Consider the following 27002-nt stretch of genomic DNA (forward strand, 5'->3'; position numbering starts at 1 on the left):
TTGTCATTGTCGTATTTATGGTTATCGTCGTCGTCATCATCATCATCATCATATGGTTAGGTTATACAAAATTTGGGAATGCCTCAACAGATCAAGCCCAATTTTTCTGTGTGGTCTCTTGGGGTTCCTAGGTGAGCGCAAACTCTCTAAATATTGTCGGGAATAACATTACTGATACTATGAGCAAGTATATTCGCCATACGCAATAGAAAATAGCCAAAGCAAAATGAAAGCGTATATATACGCCATCCGCACAGCAGGTGCGGTTTGAAGACACGAGTTTACTCGCCACCCACACTGAAGGGGTTAAAAGTGGACGAAAAAAACATTCATGACGAAGAGAGGATGGCAGGCCATCAGTGGCCACTGATGAACTCGTTCATAAAATTGATTAAAAAAAGTTCGTGAAAATCGACGTTTCACAATCTCGCAGCTTTCCGAGCTAAAGAACATTCAATGGTGGAGGCCCATAAAAATTTCATGATAAGGAGCTGAAAGATGCAGTTTCAGACTGGTTCAAGGAACAGGCGGGAGATTCTTATGCTGATGGAATTTCTAAGCTAGTGCAGATATATGCTTGAATGTTTAAGGGAACTATGTTGAAAAATAGAGCAAAGAAGTAGTTTTCAAATATATGGTGTTTCTTTTTAACCAACCGGAAATTACTTTCTGAACGGCCCTCGTACGAATCTGTATACAGTACAACCCCTATAAACCGTCACCTTTGGGACTGAGACTATGGTCGGAACGCAAAAAAAGGTCGAATTACAAGAAAATACAGAAAAATACGGATTTACAGTAAAATAAACAATTCTGAACTCAAAAATGACTGTATTGTTCTTTTGTTGTACAGTACAAACAAACTAACAGTAAGCACTAAAAACTGCATAGTACAGTACAGAAAACATGCACAACAATAGAAACGGCACACAAGATAACGGAGAAACTAAAGCGGATATGCGAATAACAGCAAGTAATTAACCCAATGCCAGGACGGCACTAAATGACAATGGGCCTCGTGAATCACCGACGAATCGGGACAAGTTTGGCTCGAACACGGTCGGATCAACCGGAGTAGTGGATCAGCCGAGGGCGGACGAGAGGGGTTCTACTGTATCTCGAAATACGTTTTTCGTTATTTGATATTATTGCAGTAAAAGGTAACGAACCTATTATTGCACTAAGTTCTTAGCGTATAAAAATAAGAAATGGGAGCACTGCTACTCATGTAAATGTTATCAGACAATTCACAGCCTTACAAAATTATTTTCGTGACCGATTACAGAAAACATAGTACGTTATTCGTTACTGGTATAAATGGTATATGTACTGCGTGAAGCTTTGCTCATAGCAAACAATAAAAACAAATGCACATTCTTACTGCCAGTTACGTTATGTATGATATGCTCGGACGGCAACGTGGCTGTTGTAGAGAAAACACATAAAACGATTACCACTATAGCGTGTTACTTGTGTGTATTTTTAAAATAACGCAAAATAACTATCACTAAAGCGTGTTACCTGTGTGTTATTTTAACACTTCATTTTTTTTATACATAGTTTCCGAGGAAATGGAGAGAAAAAATATTCTTTGTACACCTAAAAATGGATGCTGTGCTCATCAGTCTTCATTGAGCTTTCCTGTTTTAAGTATGCCCCTGCGTAGCGCTGCTGTCGATGTGTGCTTTCCCGTACTCCCTCGAAAGAGGGATGAGAATTTGCTGTATCCCATATCATTCAATAGTTGAATTCGGATAAGATTGCCACATCGAATTATTTCATGAACTTCGCTGCACCTTGTCTTGTTAGCCAATCTAAGCAGCTTACGATCTTTACTTGCTAATACCAAATGACTGAATGACAAATTGGCAACATAGCCGAGGCCATTTACTTAAGAGAGCGTCGGGGGTGGAGCTGAAGTATGTTTCGCATATTTTCCGTAGGCACACTTGAAACAGAAAGGCTCTAGGAAGATCACAGTACGCAGCGTGATAAATGAAACATAGCCCAAGATAATGATTAATTCTTAAACATTGTTCTTTCTTTACCCAAAAATAATGTGGTAAACGTTTTCTGTGCATAAATTCCGATAAAATGTAAAAAGAAAACGAATTTTTATGGCGCGGAAATGTATGTCATTTCTTGACAATATTGATTGGATATTTCATTCTGGTAAAAATATATTGTTTATTTTTATGAACTGTATATATATAAAAAATACACCGATAAATACCCCATGCCGTAAAGGTCACCAACACCTAGTGGCCCACTTACCGGTAAATGTCGATCGTCGATATAGCAACGCGTCGAAGGATTGCCGCTAGTGTGCCACTGGCGGCAGGATTTCGTCGAGTCGAATCAGGTATCTAGAGTTGGAGTGTTGAAATTATGACCGCGTAGCAGCGAGAACCATTTTGGTCCGCGCTCCTTCGATTCGTCGCGGAGAATTGCGAAGGGACCAACACGAACTATCGCCTGTCATGTGCATGTGGTAATTATTATATATTATTATTCCTGACGAATTGTTTCTAAAATCAGCTCCGGAGATCAAGAGTAACCTATACCTCTACATCATGAAGTGAAAAATCTTGAGATGAGTGCGTATAATTGTAAGATTTAAGATGGCAACTGTTGCTGATCATGGGAGAGCTATGAAATAAAGTGTCATTTTCTTATAAAATTACAAGGCGAATGCGTTTTATTTGATTCCAAACTGTTATCGTCGAATATACACGATTAAAGGAGCACTCTGATGAGCCAAATTAAAAAGACCTCAACGATTTATCACTCTATAAGCGAAGTTTTTTTCATCGCCTCCGTGGCGAAGTCGGGAGAATGCATTTCTAGTAATTATAAGGTTGGTGGTTCTCGCCCACCTCGGGGTACTTTTTCTGTTGCAGTTTTAAAGTGTTCTTTACACTCTTCTTAATATAAACAAATGATCATATAGGCAATTTAACGTATTTTGGAGGAGTAATTTTGTGGTTCATTGGCATTCTGTCGCGTCTCTGCGGCTGGTGGTATAATTTTCAAAACAGAAGTGAGGCCAGTGGCGGCTAATGTTAGTGTTGCAGCGTTGCGCAACGACCAAAGTATTTCAAGAAAAGATATTATCAATAGTAGTAAAGAACAGAAAAATACTTTTTAATACTCGCATATATACACTTTAAATAACATATATATTTTACTTCTGTAACTGTCCGTTCCGTTAATCCATTTTAAAAGCGAAAAATAATCCGTCACGGAGTCTCTAATTTATATTGTGTTGCAGCGAGCATACAATGACCAGATTCCTTCAGCGCGGGAATTGGAGCGAATGTTAAGTCTCCTTTCCCGTATCTCAGAAGTTAAAGGGACTGGTCATTGCAGTGCTTCTACAACACAGCACGGTTTCCAATGAACGAGAAGATTTTTTCGTGCTAAATAAGATTTCTAAATTTTATTTCACTAGCAATTAATAAATGGAATTTGTTTTTATGCATTCACATTTTTAAATTACAGGACCATACTGAAGCAAATCAATATAATGACAATTTAAAAAAAGGGATTGCAGAATTACAAAATAAGAAAGAAAATATCTAGTACAGGAGAAAACAAATGAAAGTAGATCCACATTTACAAGTTAATTCTTAGCTTATATTGATAATGAAGGCTTCTTCCACAGTAATTTGTGATTAAAATATTAATAAGTCAGCATGTAGAATCGTCCCCCTCCCTCTGTGGATAGCCTAGTATTAGGTATGCGCACGAGACGAGTCGAGATAGGATTTTCCTGACAAAATTCGAGTCGAGACACGGCTCTTTCAATAGAGAAATGTACATTTTTCGAGTCGAGACATCACTTTTACAGTACATTTTCGAGACGAGACAGCCAAAAATCTTGTCTCGTGCGCATCCCTACCTAGTATCTTAGTATATATATATATTTCTTTTATAAAATAAGTATTTAAATATATTTTATACTCTTGATAATTTCCACATAAAACTGTATGATGGGGAACGCCACATTGAATTTGAGACTAGTTAACAATGCTCAGTGGCGTAGCCACGAGGGGGTCCACCGGGTCCGGACCTCCCAAAAATTTCGAAACTTGACTAACATTTGTAGACTTCCCTAACGAACTATACTTGTTTAACAGAGAAACGATTGATGTAGGCTAAATATTTTATTTTACGCCTCATCATGTACTCTCTCTTTTCTTAAAAACAATCGTTCTATCATTTTTTTTTTGCTAAGAATATAGGTGACAGTTTCAGTTATTACTTATCGTCTTTTCGGATGCAGAATACGAGGGGGGTCCAGTGGGTCCGGATCTCCCAAAAATTTCGAAACTTGACTAACATTTGTAGACTTCCCTAACGAACTATACTTGTTTAACAGAGAAACGATTGATGTAGACTAAATATTTTATTTTACGCCTCATCATGTACTCTCTCTTTTCTTAAAAACAATCGTTCTATCATTTTTTGCTAAGAATAGGTGACAGATAGACGTATCGAACCCCTCCCAACACACATTTCAGGGTGTAGAACTGGCAGTGCTGTTTGTTTTGATGTTCTTCGACTTTTACCTTCTGTTAGGTATACATGCTGATCCTACATCTGGCGAGTTTCGAGCCTCATGTGGAAGTAGGGTCTATATTGTGTTCATCGTGCATTGCGTAACAACCAAGACGGATGATTTGGAATGTAGTTTTTTTTTTTCTTTTACGCACATGTGTGTGTGTTGATGTATGAATATGTGACATTCGGAATTCATATACCAGTACCTCTGTTGTATCACTGTTTTGGTTTTTATTTATTAAATTTAATTTTATTGTGTGTGCTTTAATTCTGTAAATAACCTACAAATTCTGAATGAATTGTATACCGTGACTTCTGTAAATAACTTATAAAAATCTTGACCAGCTTTCAACTGAGGACAAACTTGCAATTAAGGCTTAAACAAAACAAGCAAAGGACAATTCAGGAGTGTGTTTAAAAAAAATCCAGTTTAAATTTACAGGATGTTTTATGGCAGTAATGTTATTTGCACTAGATACATTTTCTCAATTTATTTTAAATTTTCCTGAATAAACTGTGAAAAAAATGTTGAGTTGATTTTAGTTTACCGTCCTGTTCAGCAGCGAGGCTATATGAGACGTGGACCTACTGATTAACGTGGAATCCGAACCACATGAGCCCCCGCCGGGAATCGAACCCGGGTCTCCCACGCCAAAGGCGCGTACGCTAACCGCTTAGCTAAGAGGGAGCTCTGTGAATAAAGTGTGTTCAATGGACATTTTTTATAACACTAATCCCTGTCACGAACTCTCTTCAGTCAACGTTGAAGAGGAATTCGGATCACTGTCAGGGACTAAGTTTGCTAGAATGAATCGTTCGCAATAATCTAGAAAAAACATTTAGTGAATCTATAAAGCTTCTGAAATTAATATTAACTGTACCTATGGCGTCAGCAAAAGACGAAAAGTAGTTTTCTACATGAAAAAGAATTGACACTTTCAAGGAATTGAATGTCCCAAGAAAGGTTATCACCATTGGTTATGCTTTCCATCGAAAAAGACCTGACGATAAGAATACCAGAGTTCAACCAGCATATATTAGATAGATTTGCTCCAATCAAAAAGAGGAGAATGAACTTACTAATTAATTAAGGTGATTAATCGGATAAATTGTTCTGCATTTTTTATTTTTTAAAAACAGAATTTTATTTAATTTCACATGTCACTTAGCATTTGCATCTAAAGTTATGCTGATTAGTCAGAGTCCATTTTATATCTTCTGTCTCTTATCGTTCGTACTGCAACACCCGAAACCACAATCCACCGGCCGCCACTGAGTGAGGCCACCGCGGATTGTTTCTGCGGGGCCGCCAATTTTTGAAGAGGTGTCGCTAGTTGCCCACCGGTGGTCCACTGACACTTACGGCATGGGGTAGCAGGTTGTTACCGCTTGTGTTGTTACCGATCATTGTCGATTGTGTTCTCTTAAGAGGGAGAAGGAGTGCGTCACAGCGGCCGGAATATTGGTGTTCAATTTAACATGGGATCTCAACCATTTTTTAGGCAAATCACGGTTTCATTTCGTTCTTTCGCAAAAATGTCTCAGTAGCGCACTAAATATGATGCATCTCATTTTAAAGGTGCAATTTGAACGCTGTGCGTGATATTTTCTTCTTATAAATACAGATAATTATAATCCAAATTCCCATAAGAAAAATGATCAAAATCAGACGGAAAAGTCTTCTGTTTTTTTACCGTAAGGAAAAGAGCTAAAAACTCCGGACTTTTTTGAGAATGGAGTACAATCTTTGTATTTGTGCGCTACTGTACTATTTTTTCGCTGTTTCCAAAGACATCCACTTCACAATCGATGAGAAATTATATCCTTCATAATTGAATCTACAGAAATCAGAAATCAGATTTTTTCGTGTTCACGTACTTGGCCGTATAACTGCTAGATGGCACTATAGTCATTCCTCATCCCCCTTTCCTTCTCAGCGGGAGCCAGTCCTTTTGAAAATCTACTTTGAACTTCTTAAAGGGGCGGGAGAAAGGAAATCATTGTGAAGAACGGGAACTTCAAACACGAGGAATGGCAAAATTTATGACCTCTTTGGTTGATGGTTTCTGTTTCAGCAGTACAGTGTGTTTGTAGATGGTTTCTGTGAGAAGAAGTAATTTGTGTTTGTAGCGATAAAGTCAACCTTTCGACAAAAATTTGTGAAGGAGAAGCCGAACCAAAGTCTTCGTTTATCTATTCCAAGAAAGAAATGAAAACTTCCTGCAGGCTAAGAATATACATGCAAGAGAAAAAATAAGATACATTATTATAATCTTTAGGATAGATTAATTCCCGAAATATTCTTTGTTTACCTGTCAAAAAATCAAGAATAATATGGTATAAAGCTCTTTCATCAGCTTCCATCGTACAACATACTAGACACACACATTTATATACATACATACATGTACATATATATATATATCTATATATATAAAAGAGAACGCACAAAATCCTTTGTCCGCTCATCACGCTAATACGGCTGAACCGATTTCTTTCATTTTTGGGGGGTTGTTAGGATTTGGACCCTAGATGGTTTTTATCATATCACTTTAATTTTCAATTACCAGTGTCTTGAGATAATTGACCAATCAGGTGTCAATACGTACAAAAAATCCTTTGTCCGCTCATCACGCTAATACGGCTGAACCGATTTCTTTCATTTTTGGGGGGTTGTTAGGATGTGGACCCTAGATGGTTTTTATCATATCACTTTAATTTTCAATTACCAGTGTCTTGAGATAATTGACCATTCAGGTGTCCATACGTACAAATCCTTTGTTATTAGTTCATCATAGGTATAAAAATAAACGTATTTATATGCAACCCGCATGACCCTGTGACTCGGCGGGTTAACATAACTGACAGGCGCTATAAATCACTTGAAAGCGAAAAAGTAAAAATTATCTAAGTAACAAAGTTTATTGCGTTCCGGGATGACCGCAGCGAAGCGGGGCGGGTTGGGGTGACCGCAGCGAAGCGGGGCGGGTTAACATAAATGACAGGCGATATAATGTTAACATTAGTGCAATCTTCTATGGTTTTTATCATATCACTTGAAAGCGAAAAAGTAAAAATTATCTAAGTAACAAAGTTTATTGCGTTCCGGGGTGACCGCAGCGAAGCGGGGTGAACGCTGCTAGTATATATATATATATATATATATATATATATATATATATATATATATATATATATATATATATATATAGTGGCGGATCCAGGATATGATCAAGGGAGGAGGTAAACCATAGTTTGCCTCTTTATCCAGAGTAAACAGGATTGAAACCCATTTTATCCAGTGTATACCTGAGCGTCAAGGGGGGGGGGGGCTATAGCCTCTATAGCCACCCTTGGATCCGCGCCTGTATATGTATACTATTTACAGTGCCGGAGTTACGTGTAAGCGAAACGAGCTATAGCTTAGGGCCCCGCTCTCTTGGGAGCCCCAAAATCTAAAGAAAAATTGGATTTCTAAAATATAAGAAAATTTTAAAAAATAAAGTAAAATTTATATATACGTAGCAACAGTGCTTCCTGCTGTGTAGCCTACGTTCGTGTAATTAATAGGGCTCCTTCTACCAGTCTGCTTCCTAAATTATCTCTAGTTTCTTCATTGCTGTATGTAGGGTGCGTATGTTCATCTGGACACATAAAGGACCCCATTACCTTCAACAGCTTGGGGCCCCACTAAACCTAAATCCGACTCTGACTATTTATGCATGTTTGCTCCCTCTTTTTTCGAAGCAGTGCTTCTTTGATATTGCTTCCAATTTCGGCAGGTTTTACCAAGGGGGGAAGAGTCCTTACTCATTCCAGGCATTCAAACTAGGGACTGGACTACTTGTTTCCAACATTCTGTCCCCCATGTTTCCCGGTCTGAATCAATTGTCTAAAGCCCATAAAACATTCAAATTCATATGTAGATGTTGCTCATCAGTGTCGACACCTAAATATTTCTCAATCAACGGTAGGGGTGTTTGGTATCCTCAATCTGTCTCCCTCTTATTAGCGGAGCGGTAGTAATATTCGGTAGTAATTCTTTAAAAAAATGTTTTTTAATGTATGTAGTAACGCATAGGAAACTAAATTTTAATATACCCTAGTAGTATAGAAACGTACCATACGGTACCTTACCAAAATAAACACCCTATGCCAAGGACGCAAACATTAACAATAATAAAAAAAGATAATAATAAACATTTTAAAGATATTCTTTCATTAATCAAGTCGCACTTAAAAGTTTTAAAAAAATGTTTATTCGTGACTAAAAAAAAGGGATGCGCTCTCATATAGGCTTACAGTTACTTTATAAATTCTTAAAATGACGCACTCCATTCTTTTTATTTAGTCTTGCATAAACAAAATTATTTTTAACTTTTTAGTGGGAATTTATTAACAAAAGAATGTCTTTAAAAGATGTCTTATCATTTTTTTTTTAATTCGTTGGACACCTTTTCCAAATCCTAAAGTGATATGCAACCAGGGATACCAGGGCTGGTTAAAGGCTAGTATTTATTTTAGGATAAGGAAGTTGAAAATAAAAACATATTAAAATTTGCTTTTAAAATAAATAGATATATTGCAAAGTATGAAAGTAAGAATGGAATATTGTATTGTCACCGGACTTACATCGCTCTGCAACAGTTCTTAGTTCTATGACGTCAGGAAATAAGTTCAATTTATACGAACACTTATTTAATGTTTGAAACAAACACCTGTTACATCCTTGTACACTCATGTCCAAAATGATTGTCGCATTTCTATAACTGTCTTCTTGTAAAAATATCATGTAATAATGATTTTGCAGGAGACTTTTAATACTGATACTATGTGTACAATCGGGAAATATATGTGGTAAATTTCATAGGAAAATACAGTAATTATAAATACGAAGATTAGAATGAGTAAAATAAAATGTTGCTAAATGGACACGAAAGTTTTGTTTTCGTTTTATTGTTCTTATTTACTGCTCTTTTGACATGAAATTTGCCACATACATGTCTTTGCCGATTGTACGCATACTAACATTATAAGAAATACCGGGTGAATTCGTTATCAAATTATATTCCTACAATAACATATTTATAGACATGCGGCAATAATTTTGGACATGAGTGACACATCTTTTAATTCTATTGTTAATGAAGTGGTCTATTTCCCCCAATAAAAACCAACATCAAGCAGGGCATGTGCTCCCTCCTGTCCTTCTAAGCCGGCCCCCAAGGCTGAATGTAACATTGCGGCTTTTTCCTGTTATAATAGGAAAAACTCAGGATGGTCAGCAACTGGTATCGAACCATTCGAATGTGAAGGCGAGAGAGAGGGTAAATCTGGTGGTCATATTTTGAAAAGAAAATAAGGAAATGGATTCCACTAAAAAAATGATTCACATTGTCAATACATTTCAAATCTTTGTCTGGGTTTTCTGCCTTTCAATTCCAAGTTTTTTTTTTTTAAACCACGAAGGCTCTAAATAAATTAGAATATCGACTCTCCCGTGTTTTTTTTTTTTTTTTTTTAATATTGGCATGGTTCTTCATTTTATATCAGATTCTTCCCGCACTATTCTGTTATTTACCATAGGTAGAATCCTTTGAGAAAGAGACAGGCGACAAGTGCTTTAGTTCTCTATGGTATGTTTGTGACCGTTGTAGATTATTTGTTTCTTCAGTTCTGTTTCTCTTTTAGCCAAAAGAAAAGAATTTCACTCTTCTGTCCCATTTACAGCCGTAACCATCCCCCTCCTACGCTGTCCAACTTTGACCACATGCAGGGGAAAACGAAGGAAAAGGACGGGTGCATTTGCTTTGACGGCATTTCAGCGACAACCCCATCTGTTGCCAAAATAAGGAAACACTTTGCACTGCGATATCTTCGATTTGTCAAGGTCACTTGACTCCCGCCGGCTCTTAACGGTGACACTCATACTCAAAGCCAGTGAAGATTTCAGGGTGTCTCCCTGAGGGTAGAAGGCCATTTATTCCCTGTAGCCATGAAATCCCCCCGAACCCATATCGCCAACTAACCTCGATATGGATAGTCAGTATTTTCATAGTATTATTTATATTTTTCTTCCCCAGTGCATTGAAATTCATCCCAGGAAAAAAATCTTCTGAAGTCATCACTGCTCCAAACAATGGCATAGATATTCCTAATAGTCTACCACATACTATTTGTAATACAAACAGGGGCGAACCCATGGGGAGTCCACTGGGTCCGGACCTCCCCAAAACTTCCTAGCTCAACTACATTTGTACACTTTCTCAACAAAACTATACTTGTTTAACAGGGAAATGATTGATGTAGCATGAAAATTTGATCTTACACTTCATCTGTATTTTTTATCTTATAAAAAATAATCTAATTCTACCTTTTTTTCCCCCGAAAATATAGGTGGAAGTTCAGTTACTTATCGTCTTTTCGGGTGTAAAATAATACCCGTTGAATAGTATATAGACGTAGTGGCTTGTATAATTGGACCCAAGGGCGCCGATCCCGGGGACCCGGGACCCCCAAAGCTCATGTGGACCCCATATTGTATTTATGAATATACAATATTTGGTATAATTTGAACGCAATTTATCTTAAAATCCACATATGTATACCTTCTGCATCTGAATGGGGCCCCCATATTTACAGAGAAATCGACGCCCTTGAGGACTAGGATCCCACCCACGTGGGGGTGGGGGTAGGATCCACCGGGACCGGACTCTTCCCAAAGCAATAATAGCTCGACATACAATTCTTAATAAAACTATCCTACACTTCATCTGTAGTCTTTCTTATCTCATAGAAACGATCGAATTTTATACCTTTTTCTAAGAATATAGCTGACTATATCACTATAGTCTCTTCGGGTCAAGAATAAAATTGGTTCCATACTGCATATTGATGTTTTCTAGTATTTCATCCCCCCCCCCAAAAAAAAAACTCTAGACCTCTTCCAACAAAAATGTCTGGGTGCGCGCCTGAATTGGACCCCTCGCAACAAAAATTTCAATGTGTGCGACTGAATACAAATACAGAATTTATTTATTTACTTATACCTATTTATTTATACATATTTCTGACTATGACCGGTATCCATGGTCTTAAATCCCTTACATATGAGGGATAACATTCTATCCAGCGAAGAGGGGGGGGGAGAAAGAAATGGGAAATGAAGGAAGCGGCCTTGGATTGGTGTTAGGTACCGGAATTTGCTACTCTAAATGAGAAAAGCCCAAGAAAGACCTCACTCAGGATACCTGGGCTGAAAACGTTATTGGGGGCACGGGGGCTCAGTGGCAGAACCCTTACCTCTGGTGTGTGGGATCCCTAATTCGATCCACAGCCCCGTTTTCTCCCACTTTCTCATTCCACCAATTCTTCTATCATTTTTCACTTACTTTACTCATCGTCTCCCTTAGGACATAATCGTGGAACGTTAAATTCAAAGATTTCAAAGATGAAAAACTTGTTACACATTTTCGATCAAGTATCTCCACTGGGTGTCACAAATACAGATAATGGCATGATTGTCCTATTCATAATACTTCTGTATTAAGAATAGGTCTTACTTGCTTTCAATTTTTTTTACTATTTCAATTCACACCGCACCTATAGCAATTCTCAGTTATGTAATAAATCACAAAAATAGCAACTACTAGCGCGTACAACGAGATACTTTGTATAAATTGATAATTACTTGTATTTATCGGGCAGAAAGTGCTTCTACATAAGCACTATACCAAATATAATGTTAATTTAAAAACAACAAAAGAAGAATGTTTTCAAAATATATAAGATATATACATTATTGTATAATTAGTTGCTATGTAGTTGTTGATAGATACCTAACAAACATGTACGATTGCAATACAGTCTATGTACATATTCGTTCAAAGAGAATCAACGAATAAAATTGTTTAAAACGTATCATCGTTTTGTAATTTCAATATAAAAGGTGAGAATACTAGTAAATGTAATCACGGAAGATATTTTAATGTGTAAACAAATACTACCACTCAAGATCTACTTATATTATTAACCGAACCAGGTTGACGACTACCTTTGGTGAGTCGTTGTAAAAATTTTGGTTTACCTCACCCGGGACCCTTGCAAATTCATATCCCGAAGTAAAGTAAGGGTGAATTTACTTTTGTAATAAGGTTAATGACTACAAACTTGACAAGACTTAGAAGTGGTAGAATAATCACACGAAAAATGAACGGTGAGGCAATGCAGAAAGAAACCAGTGATAGTGATAACGGTGAACAAAATGCAGCACCAGGAATGACATTAGAAGACCGAATTTTATTAGTCTTACAGCGGCAAGAACAAAGTCGAAAAGACGATATGGAAGTCATGAAGCAGGAATCCAACAGACAATATGAAGGATTAAAGCAGATGATAGAGCAGAAGTCCGAGGAATCCAACAGACGATATGAAGAATTAAAGCAGACGATGGAGCAGAAGTCCGAGGAATCCAACAGGCGATTGGAGCAGAAGTCAGAAGAGACGAAACAACTTATTATTCAGACAATGAATGACATCACTTCGCAGTTTGATGAAAAGTTAAAAAGAATATCTGAGGATTGCCAGGATAATCAAAACCACCTAATCCAAGAAGTCAGTGGTGTAAAAAGGGACTTGGAAGCAATAGAATCTTCTGTACAGCAACAAAAGATTCAGGTCATGGATATCTCCAACCAGATACGTGTGAATACACAGTTGATAGCTACCTTACAAGAGAAAATCAGGACACCACAGATCCAGGACAACACATACCACAACAACATGGATAATGATCGTGTAGAATTCCCTTGTTCACAAGAGATGACTTCGCCTTCACCCGTATCTGATGAGGACATTATTTTGGAAGAAATTCATCCGAGGAGTACAAATGGGCGGAAAAGAGATGGTGCAACTACACATCACGCCATAGGTAGGAATTGTCGCTCAACAAGAACACGGAATGATAAAAGGAAGGTAAAGTTAAGCGTCAAGATGAGTGAAATACGTGCTATGAGTAAGTTCAGTGGTAAATGTAATGAGAATGCTACTTCTTTCCTAGAAAAATTTCAGGACGAGTGCAATATAATGTGTATAGATAGATCACAATATATGAAACTAATCCCTCATTTATTACTCCCACCATGTTCTTTATGGTTTAAAGCAGTACGAGATCACGTTAGTACGTATGAGGAATTCCAAGCAGCGCTAATCGCAAATTACGAAAATGTCTTTTTGCTTGCAAATAGAGATGCCACGATTAGAAACCAACATTTCAATCCTCGTTTGCACAAATCTGTTGTCGAGTTTGTTGTAAATACATACAACGAATTAAAAGTCGTAAATCCATTGCAATCGGAATCTAGAATCATAGCATCAATTCGAAATTTGCTACCGTTTAAGTTACAACAGATCCTATTTTCTACACAGTGTATGAGTTTTAACCATTTATTAATGCTTGTTCAATGTTATGAAACTCAATACCATGCTCTGAATCAACAATCAGGAATAGGTAAAAGTAAAAATAATTCAGATCATTTTGTACCTGTTCGGAATCTAAATATCCGTAGTGTGAACGATAGGGAACACAATCTAAACCGAGTAAATTCAAGCAATCAGAACGAGCAAAATAGACAAAGCTATGTAGGGAATCCGCCTAACCTAATTAGTCGTGGCAATCCTTATGTAAGACCATATACCCAAAACAGGTTCAGAAATAGACGAAATACATGGCGAAATTCCAGGAATACAGTAAACTACGTGGATAGACGTAATCGGGGGTTAAGAGATGGCACTTCGCATCAAAATCCAGATATTGATGCAATTCATGTACAGAACAGTAATACGGGACATAATCATGATTGTGCTGTACAATGTACTTTATTGGAACCATACACGAGTATGAATTTAAACTAATTGCAGCTGATGTGGTAGGGGTTAAACCCATATCAGCTATAGATTCTCATGAACATTTATCTTCAAATTTATGCGATAACGTCAAACTCACGTCAGCTATTGATTCTTATGAATATTTATCTTCCAACTTACATGTTCATGTTAATGATGAAAACGACCTTTTACATGACGTATCTGTAAATAATTATTCGGAAATAGCAGTTAATAGATGTCAGTACCAATTTATACCTGTAGTAAATCGTTGTTGGTCCAAAGATGATACTGTCAATGATGGTTTTGATGTTGAAGAAAATTTTGTATTTTTAAAATCATACAGTACAGCTAAAATACCTGTCAAAATCAATGGGTTAAGCACTGAAGCTTTACTTGACACAGGAGCAAACACCTCTTTATTATCATATTCGCTATGGAAAGCAATTACTAGTAATTATTCGAATCCTAAGTTACAAAAGGCTGAGAATCTTATTATAGTTGATTTTACCGGTAAACATAAAAAGAGAGTAGCTGGAATTACTCGTGTGACAATAGCTATTCAAGGTTTTGAAATATCAATCCCTATTCTAGTAATAAAGGAACTGAATGAAAAATTAATTATGGGTTTAGATTTATTATCTCAATTGCGTGTCATGCTCGATTTTAGAAACCAAACGTTGACTATACCTGGCATACCTCAGGAAATCGTTCAGAAACTGCTTCCAAAATTAGATAATATTGCTTGTCAATATAATAATGTTCCTAATGTATTGAATAATGTTTCTGTTAGTTCAGGAAGTGGTAAATTAAACAATCAACGAACGAAAGACACAAAAAATTTGATGGATTCAAAAGACAATGTATTGTTTTCTGAGCGTGTTAAGTCACTCGAAAGTAGTCTTGATTTTACAGATAATACAGTAAAAGCTGACTTTAAGGAGATCCTATATAAACATAAAAATGTCTTTTCAGAACGTCCTGGGCGTTGTAAGGATTTTGTTTATTCTTTTAAGGTTAAAACAGACAAACCCATTGTAACCAAGCCCTATATAATTCCATATAGATACAGGAAAATGTACGTCAGCAAATTACTGATATGTTAAGAGATGGGATCATTAAGGTCCTTATTTATGTTTTAAGGAAATAAACCCTAAAGTTTTTGAATTGTTGAACGCTAAAACGGGTACGTCAATTGGACTTCGTAATATAGATGAGTTAGAGGTTTGGAGACCTACCCAGTATACAAAAGAAAAATGGATGCGTCTAGTGAAAAAGTTAGTCGCGCCTGACATTCTTGCTCAAATAAATAGGAATGAAGGAGACTAAGAAAAAAATATAAAAGGGTGTCTTCTGTTTGTGTAGAAATAGATTTATTTTCTTCCTTTTGTTCGCTCGAACGTAGGTTGCGTTTAATTTTTGATTTTTATTCAATTTAATTTTCTTTGATTTTCATTAACCAACGATAATTTTCCAATGATTTTAATTCTTTCTTATTAATGTGAAGGATTATAATTTAATTCATGATTGATTAAACACAAAAATTGTTTACATTATATTAATTTGTATTGAAACTTTATTGCCAAAAATAAGTATTAATGGAATAAAAGATTTAGTATAAATGTATTCATGTAAAGGAAACTAAATAATGTTATATATACATACGAGGGTTGATCAAAATGTATAGGACATAATTAATGGAATATTGTTCTTATAAACGGACCAGTGGTTCTTAAATATAAAAACCAAGCTCCCTTGTAACTTTTATATTCAGTCCCATCGTCGGGCGACATTTTTATACAACGAGATACTTTGTATAAATTGATAATTACTTGTATTTATCGGGCAGAAAGTGCTTCTACATAAGCACTATACCAAATATAATGTTAATTTAAAAACAACAAAAGAAGAATGTTTTCAAAATATATAAGATATATACATTATTGTATAATTAGTTGCTATGTAGTTGTTGATAGATACCTAACAAACATGTACGATTGCAATACAGTCTATGTACATATTCGTTCAAAGAGAATCAACGAATAAAATTGTTTAAAACGTATCATCGTTTTGTAATTTCAATATAAAAGGTGAGAATACTAGTAAATGTAATCACGGAAGATATTTTAATGTGTAAACAAATACTACCACTCAAGATCTACTTATATTATTAACCGAACCAGGTTGACGACTACCTTTGGTGAGTCGTTGTACGCGTATGAAAATGTTTTGTAGTCTGACATTCATTGCAGTATGTAACGACATATGTAATACAGAGAGTTCTCAAGTTGCATAAATTCGATATCCTAAGTTCATACTTACGTTAGATATTTCTGATATAAGAAGTATTGTTCAACTGCTATTAATTACGGTATATTTTGCGAACACACTCTTTCATTTACTGCGTCAAATATTTAATGTACTAATAACTGTACTGTTTTGGTATTAATCTATAAATCTCCATTGACGCAACTGCTGCGTCAAGGCTTTAAATCGCAATACATCAGCCTTAATTAAGCTAGGAAGGTAATTTTGGTACAGTCCGCAGCAAAAAAACCTGCAACATGAACATATAAGTTTATTGTGAAACGACGAAGTCTTTTGCTCCAAAATTAGTGTGCAGAGGAGGACGCCAAGGTTTCTCCTGGCGTGATTCGTGTCACTTAGACGTTATGTTGATTCAATGCCCTGTTAGGCGTAGTTTCACAATAAACTAACATGTTCATGTTGCAGGCTTTTTGCTGCGGACTGTATCAATGTATTTCTGAAGGATGCAGCTTTCCGCCGATATGCATTTTATGTATGTGGGGGTTCCACGACGGAGAAAGGGAGGGTATAAATTTCTACGAGAATTCCCTTTATCCCTATTTGAGAAATTAATGTAAAAAATTCCGTAAAATGGGATTTTCCAATGGGTTGGTATCACTATTTGATGGAAGCGATCTTGGTAAAAAAAAATATATCCCTATAATCTGAAACAACAAAACTTCAGAAAATTGTATAAAAGAATTAGTATATTAAGTAAGCTTTTTCTCGTAGATTGTAGCAATAAAATTTAAATTTTTACTGATGAGAGTTCCCTCAAGAACCGCCACTGAACTGGCTCAAGTTTTAAAGAAGTAATGAAAGCTACAGTATTTAGCTTTAATTGAAAATTCATTGAATATTTTACACAAAAGATTCGATTTCCGAACAATGTTACGACATGTAGACTAGAAATTTACGACTAACAAAAGAATTCTAAATGCTCTCAGTTTTATTAATGGAATAAAGGGAAGAGAAGAGTGTTAGATTCACAGTTCAATTCTCGGCATCAAATCACAGGTGAATTGATATTAATGGTCGAAGCACATTGGAACATTGTCAACACCATGTCGACACTCATTGGTTTGTTTCTGCCCGTTGTAATTGACAAGTGATGGTAGTCGACGCAGAAATGCAAAGAACAAAAGACGATCACTCTCACATTACATGTGACACAATGAGTGATAAATTAATGCGTTTTCCGTACTTAAACAAATGTGCATGTTTTCTTTTTTTTTCAATATCCGTGCTACGCTAGAGAGATAGTAATTATATTACGGGATATGATATAGCACAGCAGAGCATGACGATATTAGATTTCAGTTGTTGCAGACAATTACATGTCTCTGTAGTGCTATTCCTATTCTGAGCCTTTGGTGAAAATATTTCTTTCCATGGCACGTAACTAGAACGAAATTGAATTTACAATGCATTCATTTTGGCCTACACAAGTTCTATGAATAATAATAATAATAATAATAATAATAATAATAATAATAATAATAATAATAATAATAATAATAATAATAATAATAATAATAATAATAATAATAAATTTATTTATTTTTAGTGCCATGAACAGCCAGATAGCAAAAATACAGCACTTAGTCATAGAACTAAGGGTTATAACACACATATTCCTTTTAATATTAACAATACATTTGTTTCGACGATAGGAAGCCATTGTCTTATAATATATACATAATTTCATGACTTGTATCTTGTCTGGATAAACATAATTACTTCATTATTCATTAAAATAGTTAGTCAGTTTTCTTAAAATTGTCCTTAGAACAAGGATACCGTCAAACATACAGATATACTACATAAAATATACATACCTATTAAAATCTATACGTCTGTTCAATAAATACAGTTATCCCGATAATATATTAAAAGAACTTGTCAGTTTTCTTAAGATTATAGAATTTTTATTCAAGGGAACCACTTCCGATGCTTTTCTAAGATTATATGTTGGTACCCTTATACCTATATTATGTAGGCAGTATTCACTACTATATCTATTATCTAAAATTTTCTGAATAAAGTTTTTCTCTATCATTTTTCTTCTTACATGTAATTCTTGCAACCCCCAGTATTCGTTCCAGTGATCATAACTATGAGAGTAGTAATCTTTTTTCTTATTTCTACACAATAGCCTAATGAAACATTTTTGAACCGATTCAATTTTGCTACATAATGTTGTGGGTATATTATTCCATATAATTGCACCAAATTCTAATCTGGGTCTTACAAGTACCTTAAATAGATAGACATATAATAATAATAATAATAATAATAATAATAATAATAATAATAATAATAATAATAATAATAATAATAATAATAATGTATTTGTTTCTGATTACGTTCATGAGATCCCTCATAGTTATGTGGTTAACGTATGTGTCTACGGTAAGGAAGAACAGGGTTCGATTCCTGGTGGGAGTTCATATGTTTTGTATTTCACGCTAAGTTGTAGTTCCACGTTTGACAGATCCTTGTTGAAAAGGACACTAAACTTCAAAGATCAAGTTTATAATTAAACTAAGAGAGTTCACAACAACAAATAAATATACACTTCACTGATGGAACTGCAGTATCTTAGTGGTAGAGAACTCACCTCTGGTTCATGGTATCGTTGGTTCAGTTCCAGCTCACGCCAAGTGAGCTTTGTGGTATATAAGCTCCATATGCACGGATTTTCCCGTTTACCCACACTTTCTTCATTCCAACATTATCATCTATCTCAGTGGTCGCCAAACTGTCGATCGCGAGCTACTAGTAGCTCACAGGGACATTTTCGGTAGATCGTGTTAACGCTCCGGTTGGCTAACCTTGATTTTCTCCACTTCGTCCAAACTCCATTTATATATTTACCCTGTCTGTCCATGTGTCCGTCCAAACTCTTTTATATATTTAACCTGTCTGTCCATGTGTCAGTCCAAACTTATTTATATATTTACCCTGTCTGTCCATGTGTTTGTCCAAACTCCTTTATATATTTACCCTGTCTGTCCATGTGTCAGTCCAAACTTATTTATATATTTACCCTGTCTGTCCATGTGTTCATCCAAACTCCTTTATATATTTAACCTGTCTGTCCATGTGTCAGTCCAAACTTATTTATATATTTACCCTGTCTGTCCATGTGTTCATCCAAACTCCTTTATATATTTACCCTGTCTGTCCATGTGTCAGTCCAAACTTATTTATATATTTACCCTGTCTGTCCATGTGTTTGTCCAAACTCCTTTATATATTTACCCTGTCTGTCCATGTGTCAGTCCAAACTTATTTATATATTTACCCTGTCTGTCCATGTGTTCATCCAAACTCCTTTATATATTTAACCTGTCTGTCCATGTGTCAGTCCAAACTTATTTATATATTTACCCTGTCTGTCCATGTGTTCATCCAAACTCCTTTATATATTTACCCTGTCTGTCCATGTGTTTGTCCAAACTTATTTATATATTTACCCTGTCTGTCCATGTGTTTGTCCAAACTCCTTTATATATTTACCCTGTCCGTCCATGTGTCAGTCCAAACTTATTTATATATTTACCCTGTCTGTCCATGTGTTTGTCCAAACTCCTTTATATATTTACCCTGTCTGTCCATATGTCAGTCCAAACTTATTTATATATTTACCCTGTCCGTCCATGTGTCAGTCCAAACTTCTTTATATATTTACCCTGTCTGTCCATGTGTTTGTCCAAACTCCTTTATATATTTACCCTGTCTGTCCATGTGTCTGTCCAAACTCTTTTTTATAAAGATAACCAAGAAAGTTCTGTCGCTTTTTCACCTATCATCTTCGAACATCGATATATCACCTAAGACGAACCTGGAAGATCAAAAATGGTCCCCATCGGCATCGACGACCTTCTGCCAACGTTCTGGAAGGCCATGGATTTCATCGCGGTAGACCTTGGTGGGCCGTGAAAGGAAGCAACGATATGAAACTAATGAGAATTGCGTATTGAAATACCAGAAAAATACAAATGCAACAAAACCTGCATATTGAAATACAATTAAAATTGAAAGCTAATGAGATACCTGAGCATGATGTGATTTTAGTAGTGCGGCAGTGTCCGGTTCAATCTTCGTGACGCACATTATTAAGTCATTTAAAATACTCAATAATTTTTTAAACAACTGTTTAAGTTTTTTTTTTTAAAAAAAAGCAAAATTAGAACTCACTTCATTTTTTAAAAACCATATGACCCAAAATTAAGAGAGTTATGAAGTTTTAAAATTTTCAAACGGCCTTCATTTTGGAACAGTATGACGGATCGAATTTGATGTTTGTAATATAAATGAACTGACCAAACTTGGTTTTAATCTATTCGCTTTTAAGGAAGTTACTGTATCCAATATATACAAAACAAAACAAAAAAAGTATCTTACTATTATAGAAAAAGATGGAAATCTTGTGATCTACGCAATAGACATGTTAAAAATCCCACACAAGCTTATTTACAAACCAGAAACTATAAATGGATCGCTGGAAACAAGATGTGATAAAATGGGGATCGTGATAGGAATTAGTTTGAGAACCACTGCTATAGAGTGAAAACGGTAACAAATATCAAAAAAGTGCTTTCCTGTAATCTATTTGAAATGAAAACGAAATGAAATAAAATCTTTCAGTTTAACGCCCCACGATTATGTCCTAAGAGAGACGAATGCTAAAGGCAAGTGGATGATGACGAAACCATTGTAGAAATGCGTATGTGGGAGGAGACAGGACTATCTCAAGAAAGTTAACGGACACAATGTTATCCATCAGAAACTTAAGCGGATATCGAATCAGAGACCCTACGCATCAGAGGTAGGGGAAGGCGTTGTACCTGTGAACTCTTTTAGGCTCTTCGAAATTTTGGTGCTAATATTCAGCATTTTCCCCCAATTTTTGTCGTATATTTCAAGTGACATCTCTTTGGTATCAGATACAATGATTTTTAAACGTGTTACATAATTACAGTAGCTTTTATAGAATATAATAAGAACACATCCGTTTTGTTCAGAGGTACATTATGGTCATGTACCATTGAACAGACCCTCTTGTACCTTTGAACAAAGTGATAATTACAACGTTTCTGAGGCAATAATATAAAAAGAAGCTACAAATATTAATAGTTATAAATTACAATAAACGGTTTAGCTACAAAAATTTCTCCAAAATTGAAATTTTATTAATTAAATTAAAAATTGAAGAGAAGTTCTAACAAAAACTTCTGAACAATAAAGATAAGCGATTATATAGAGAAACTACTTAAAATTATAATTAATAACTTTTATCCTAACCTAACCTATATAAAATATATCAATTGTTTTAACTACTTACATTATGTAGCTTTAAACAATATTATTTATCGTTCAAAGGGACACGATGCATTAATGTTCATAGGTACAAGAGGGTCACCATTACGAAAAATAGCTCCATTAGCTTAAATATTGAACAGAAGTTAAAACTAAAAATATTACTGTATTCACCAATGATTCTACCCCAACTTTGGACAAATAAATACCACAGGTTGCGAAAACCGAAGAGCACAAAACTCAAAAGGTAAATACAAAAAATATTCGTTTTGGAGGTGAAAAAATTAAAAGGAACATTACACGGCACAACACTCAGTAAACAACAGCCAAACGCGTTTGTAGTGCTTTCTTTCATTTACTCTCTCAAACGAATTTTAATCACTGCACCTAGATAGCTCTGAATTCGAGAAAAGCATAAGTGTTCAAAGGTACATTGTTTCAAAGGTACAACGCCTTCCCCTAAGCTCTCTACCACTAAGTCACCGAGCTCCCTTAATTTTTGTGTAATCAATTAAAGGATTTCAAAAGTATATTCTGTCCCCAGTCTACTCTCTCTCTACTACAGTAGAACTGGAAACGTTAAAAAAAAATTCCAACCACTTCTAACTTTAATATTAATTGAGAAAATATCACGCCACACAAACCAAACTCCTTTACGTGGTGTACACGTGACACTGTTACTCGTTTTTATTTCGCAACGACTAGATATGGCGGAAGGTCAAGTGGTTAAAGGCCCGAAGAGACTATGCCTAAAATAAACACAATAATGAACTTCGTTTCATTTTGTTCGTTATACAGTATAAGGAAATATAACTAATTCGATCGTACTTACAAAGCGACCGTTACTATAACAACGAATGCAGCTTCCAGGAATAATGTAGAAACAATAGATTACTCATAAACATAGCACAAGTTACTACGAACTGTTTGAACTCTGTAAGTACATAGCTGAAAACAATAGTTTCCGTGGTAGCAAACGTTGTAAAAGCTCTTGTACTAGCTAACATGAAATTACTTGAAACCTTGTTGCCCAGATATTTTCTGATAGAGAGGAAAATGTATATCAGGTTGTCTAAAAAGATATTGAGCCGTTGGAGGTCAAAATTGATAAGACATTTATTGTGATATCAAAATAGCATCATGAAAGCACATATGATCTTCTGCCATTTTCTTCAATGATCTTCATCATTTTCGCAATACAATAATTCCGTTACGATAGAATTTCTGTGGTTTCTAAACAGAAAAATGTGACACGTCGTTTTCACAGATAACTTCTGAAATTAATTTAACACTACTCAGGGAGTTCTACATAGACTGAAACATATAATAGTTTGACAGTTTAAGGTTCTGACTATTCGGTGGAGGCATTAAATCCTTCCTGCTGCTACCTGTTCTTGTCTGGCGGGTTATTAAAGATACTTACGGTCCAGCGTTGTCAGCGTTATATACGACACCTTTTCTGTTGAATACTTATTGACGTTTCTTTTGAATTGCTAGATGAATGCAGCCTTATTTTCAAAGTAAGGATCCCAGTTTATCATTCTGCATGGTGGTAGTAGCTCGTGATGCACAATTTCTTTCCAATCTACAAACGCACAGTAAATTCTTTTTGGGTGTCAGCGTAGGCTTTGCTACAGACCGCGGATTGTCTCCTCGTTTGGATCACATTTATATTCGCACATGATTGTCGTAGGTTATCCATTTTTCATCAACCCTGATCGACCACTTCAGAAATGGCTCAAGTTTATTACGTTTCAGTAGAGATTTACAGACAGAAATTTGATCAAGTAAATGTTTTTCAGTCAGATCATGTCATACCCAAATGTCGAGTTGTTTTTGTAGCCAGGTTTCTCCAAATGGCTCAACATTCTTTGGTGATTGACGTTTTGGGTCACTGGCGATGTCAGTCCATGTTATGACTACTTACGTGTCGATCTTCCTCGAGTTTGGGTAGAATTTCATCCATTTTTTTCTGTAATAGGTCGTCCACTGTAGCAACCATGTAGGACATTAAAATTTCAAGAACGAAAGCAGCTGAATCATCTTTTCTCTGGTGCTTCTGATAACATATCTTGCTCATACACAGCACACATCTCCAGTGTTGAATTCAGACATTTTCACCCGGGGGGGAATGTCAACTCCTCGGGGGGGAGGGTTGTTTTTCTGTATTTTTGCAAGAAAGCAGCATATTTAACAATTCCATTCATATCCACATCTTACCTAATATTAAGACTAATTCAGGATGCGAATTGGCGGGGGAATGCCAGGGATTTCCTCCTCTGACAAAAATCTTTCCCACCCTGCAGAAGAAAAATTTTATCCCTGGCAGGGATAACTTTTTCCCCCTCTGGAGTATTTTTAAGTGGACATAAAGGTAAGTAGGTCTACTTTGCGTAGCTAACCTAAATATTACTTGAGTGAAAATTTTTGAAAGATCTCACATCTCAACTGTTTTGTACTTGTTAGTGTATATATACGTATATATGGAGGGGAGGACTGGGTGCGCATATGGGTGAAATTCATCCCCCCCTGGGAAAATTTTTCAATTCGCACACTGGACTAATTGCTGCTAAATATTCAATGAGAGATTATAATTAAAAAAAACAATCGTTTAATTTTATCTAAAACATTAAATAAAGACTGGCAAAAATATTTTACACTAAACTTTAACTGCTATTTACAGTAACTATTTTTATTATTATTTCCTATATTCAGTAGTTACTGTTTGTTACCAATATAGAAGTTTTTAAAAAGATTTAAATTAACTGAAATATTTTTTGTCCTAAAACAAACATACATAGGAATATCTTAACAAAAAGTTATCATCCTTTCTCATACTTCTGATTCTAAATCAAGCATATTAGCCTTGGTTTCTTCACTGCATCAATAGTTTAGTTTACGAAATCTTCAGTAGGATTAGTGCCGTGTCGTGGAAAATCAGCGCTTGGCGCGAGAGTATACGATGGCACCCATATATATGAGTGAGGTCGACAGACTAGCCGTGAAACATGAGAAAATTTTAAAAAGTAAATCCTGCTTTTCCTTGATTTTGAGCACTTTTCATTACTTTTTTCCTTTCATTTTATATATGTGCACGTGTTTCATTCCTGTTTTTCTTTTCTCCTTTTCTTTTCTGTTTCCCTCCCGAATTTTACAGCCCCATTACTTCATTACTTCGGCGCCCGGGGCCGTCGCCCCGCTTGCGCCTCCCCCATGGCACGGCACTGAGCAGGATCTTCATCACCTTCAATAGCAATCTTTTACTCATATACTACTATCATATTGATAAATTCTCTATAAATCTCTAACCAAGGAGGGATAACTGTTCCTTCCTGATCCCTCTAAATGACGCACTCTGAATCTCACCCTTTAACTGAATTATTTTTAATAAAATAAAAGTGTGTTTACTTTAACAATCGTAAAATCATTTACGTCTGTTACTTCCGATGGGAGAAATGGGATTTAGGCTCTCTATTTCAAATAATGCAAGAACTGTACATTTTAAAGAACTGAAGTCTGCTGACATCACAGATCATATGGAATGATCGAAAAATCTTCCCTATCTTTCCTTTCCTATCTCAATCTGTGCTAGTGCTACCAACTAATATATAATATAGGGCGAGAGTATAGTACCTACTAAAATACAAACCTTTCTTCAACAGTTAACAATTTCATGTTCTGCCAAACTCGGTTATAGAGTTAAGAAATACAAGTTTTACTGACTATTTGGTGTTCTATCTTAGATGTTACATGTTTAATATTTATATAGAATGGTTCTGCGTCATTTATATGTATATTGGGAGATGGGATTTCGTCTGCACGTACAGGGAAAGAAAGCAAATAATTGGGTGAAGTAATTTCTACATTTTGTGACCGAAATTTTTTGAGTTTCTCCGGGGGGGAATGAATTTTCTTCGGGGGGAGATTCCCCCCGGGCTACCCCCTGAATTCAACCCTGCACATCTCCTCATGGGTCTGCGCCACATTTGCATCTTTATCGAAATAAAATTGTGAAATGCACCACATTATGATCGAAAAGTTCACTCATCTTGACGGTGCAACAACTTATATCTGATTTAAGAATGTCAAAATTTGAATATGTTTACTAGCTTCAACTGTCAGCTGCGAAATGATGTTAGGCCGGGCCCGCTGCGACTCATATACAGTAAGTTTAGGAACAGTAGCCCCATTTCGTTCACAAAAGGCTCAGTATTTTTTTTAAAGATTACCTGATATTGCCAAATCACACGTTGAGATGACCAAACTATAGTTGCGTGATAGACCTATTTCAATCTTATGTTTTCGTGCTGGACAAATTAAACGGCGTGACAAACATCTTGGTATTTGAAGGCGGCGCTCGAAGTTCCCTTTAAATGCTGCTAGCAAATGAGAGGCCAGCGGTATTGCCACGTTTATTTTGTATACATCCACATCTATCCCGTCACCTGATCGCTCTGTAGTTTGTCTGCTTAGCCATAGCCACACCGCTTTACCACTTGGCAACGTCGCGCCAGAGCTTGAGTTTTATTCGTTTAGCTGAAATGCTAAGATGTTTGTCACAGGCTTTAGTTTCCCTTACGATGACTTGGCATCTAAAATGAACTTAATCGAAGGTGATTGCTACTCAGGACTGGCCTTAGACAATTATACCACTCTGTGCAATGACATCATTTGTCTACCCTCGCTTTCTCTAGAAAGACTACATCTTAAAAGCCTCAATTTTAAGTATGCTAAGGCATCATGAACAACGAAGGGGAGGAAAAGTGCACTCGCACTCAGAAACACCTAAACACTACAAATACAATCTTGTTATTCCTTTTTCCGTTTAAAATCTATTATGTGAGTGAAAGATCAAACAAACACACATGCAGAGGAAAGACAGACATACTTTGTTCATAGAATTCAATATCGATCTTCAGTCTCAA

At 35.8% G+C, this 27002-nt stretch overlaps 1 protein-coding gene across 5 annotated transcripts in view; it reads right to left on the reverse strand.

The window, feature by feature from the left end:
• The window catches only part of Trpgamma (Transient receptor potential cation channel gamma), a 1754629-nt gene that overhangs the window by 132213 nt on the left and 1595414 nt on the right, over positions 1 to 27002 (reverse strand). The window lies entirely within an intron of this gene.

Source organism: Thermobia domestica, chromosome 3, assembly GCF_964235325.1.
Source record: "Thermobia domestica chromosome 3, izTheDome1.hap1.1, whole genome shotgun sequence".
NCBI lineage: Eukaryota > Metazoa > Arthropoda > Insecta > Zygentoma > Lepismatidae > Thermobia > Thermobia domestica.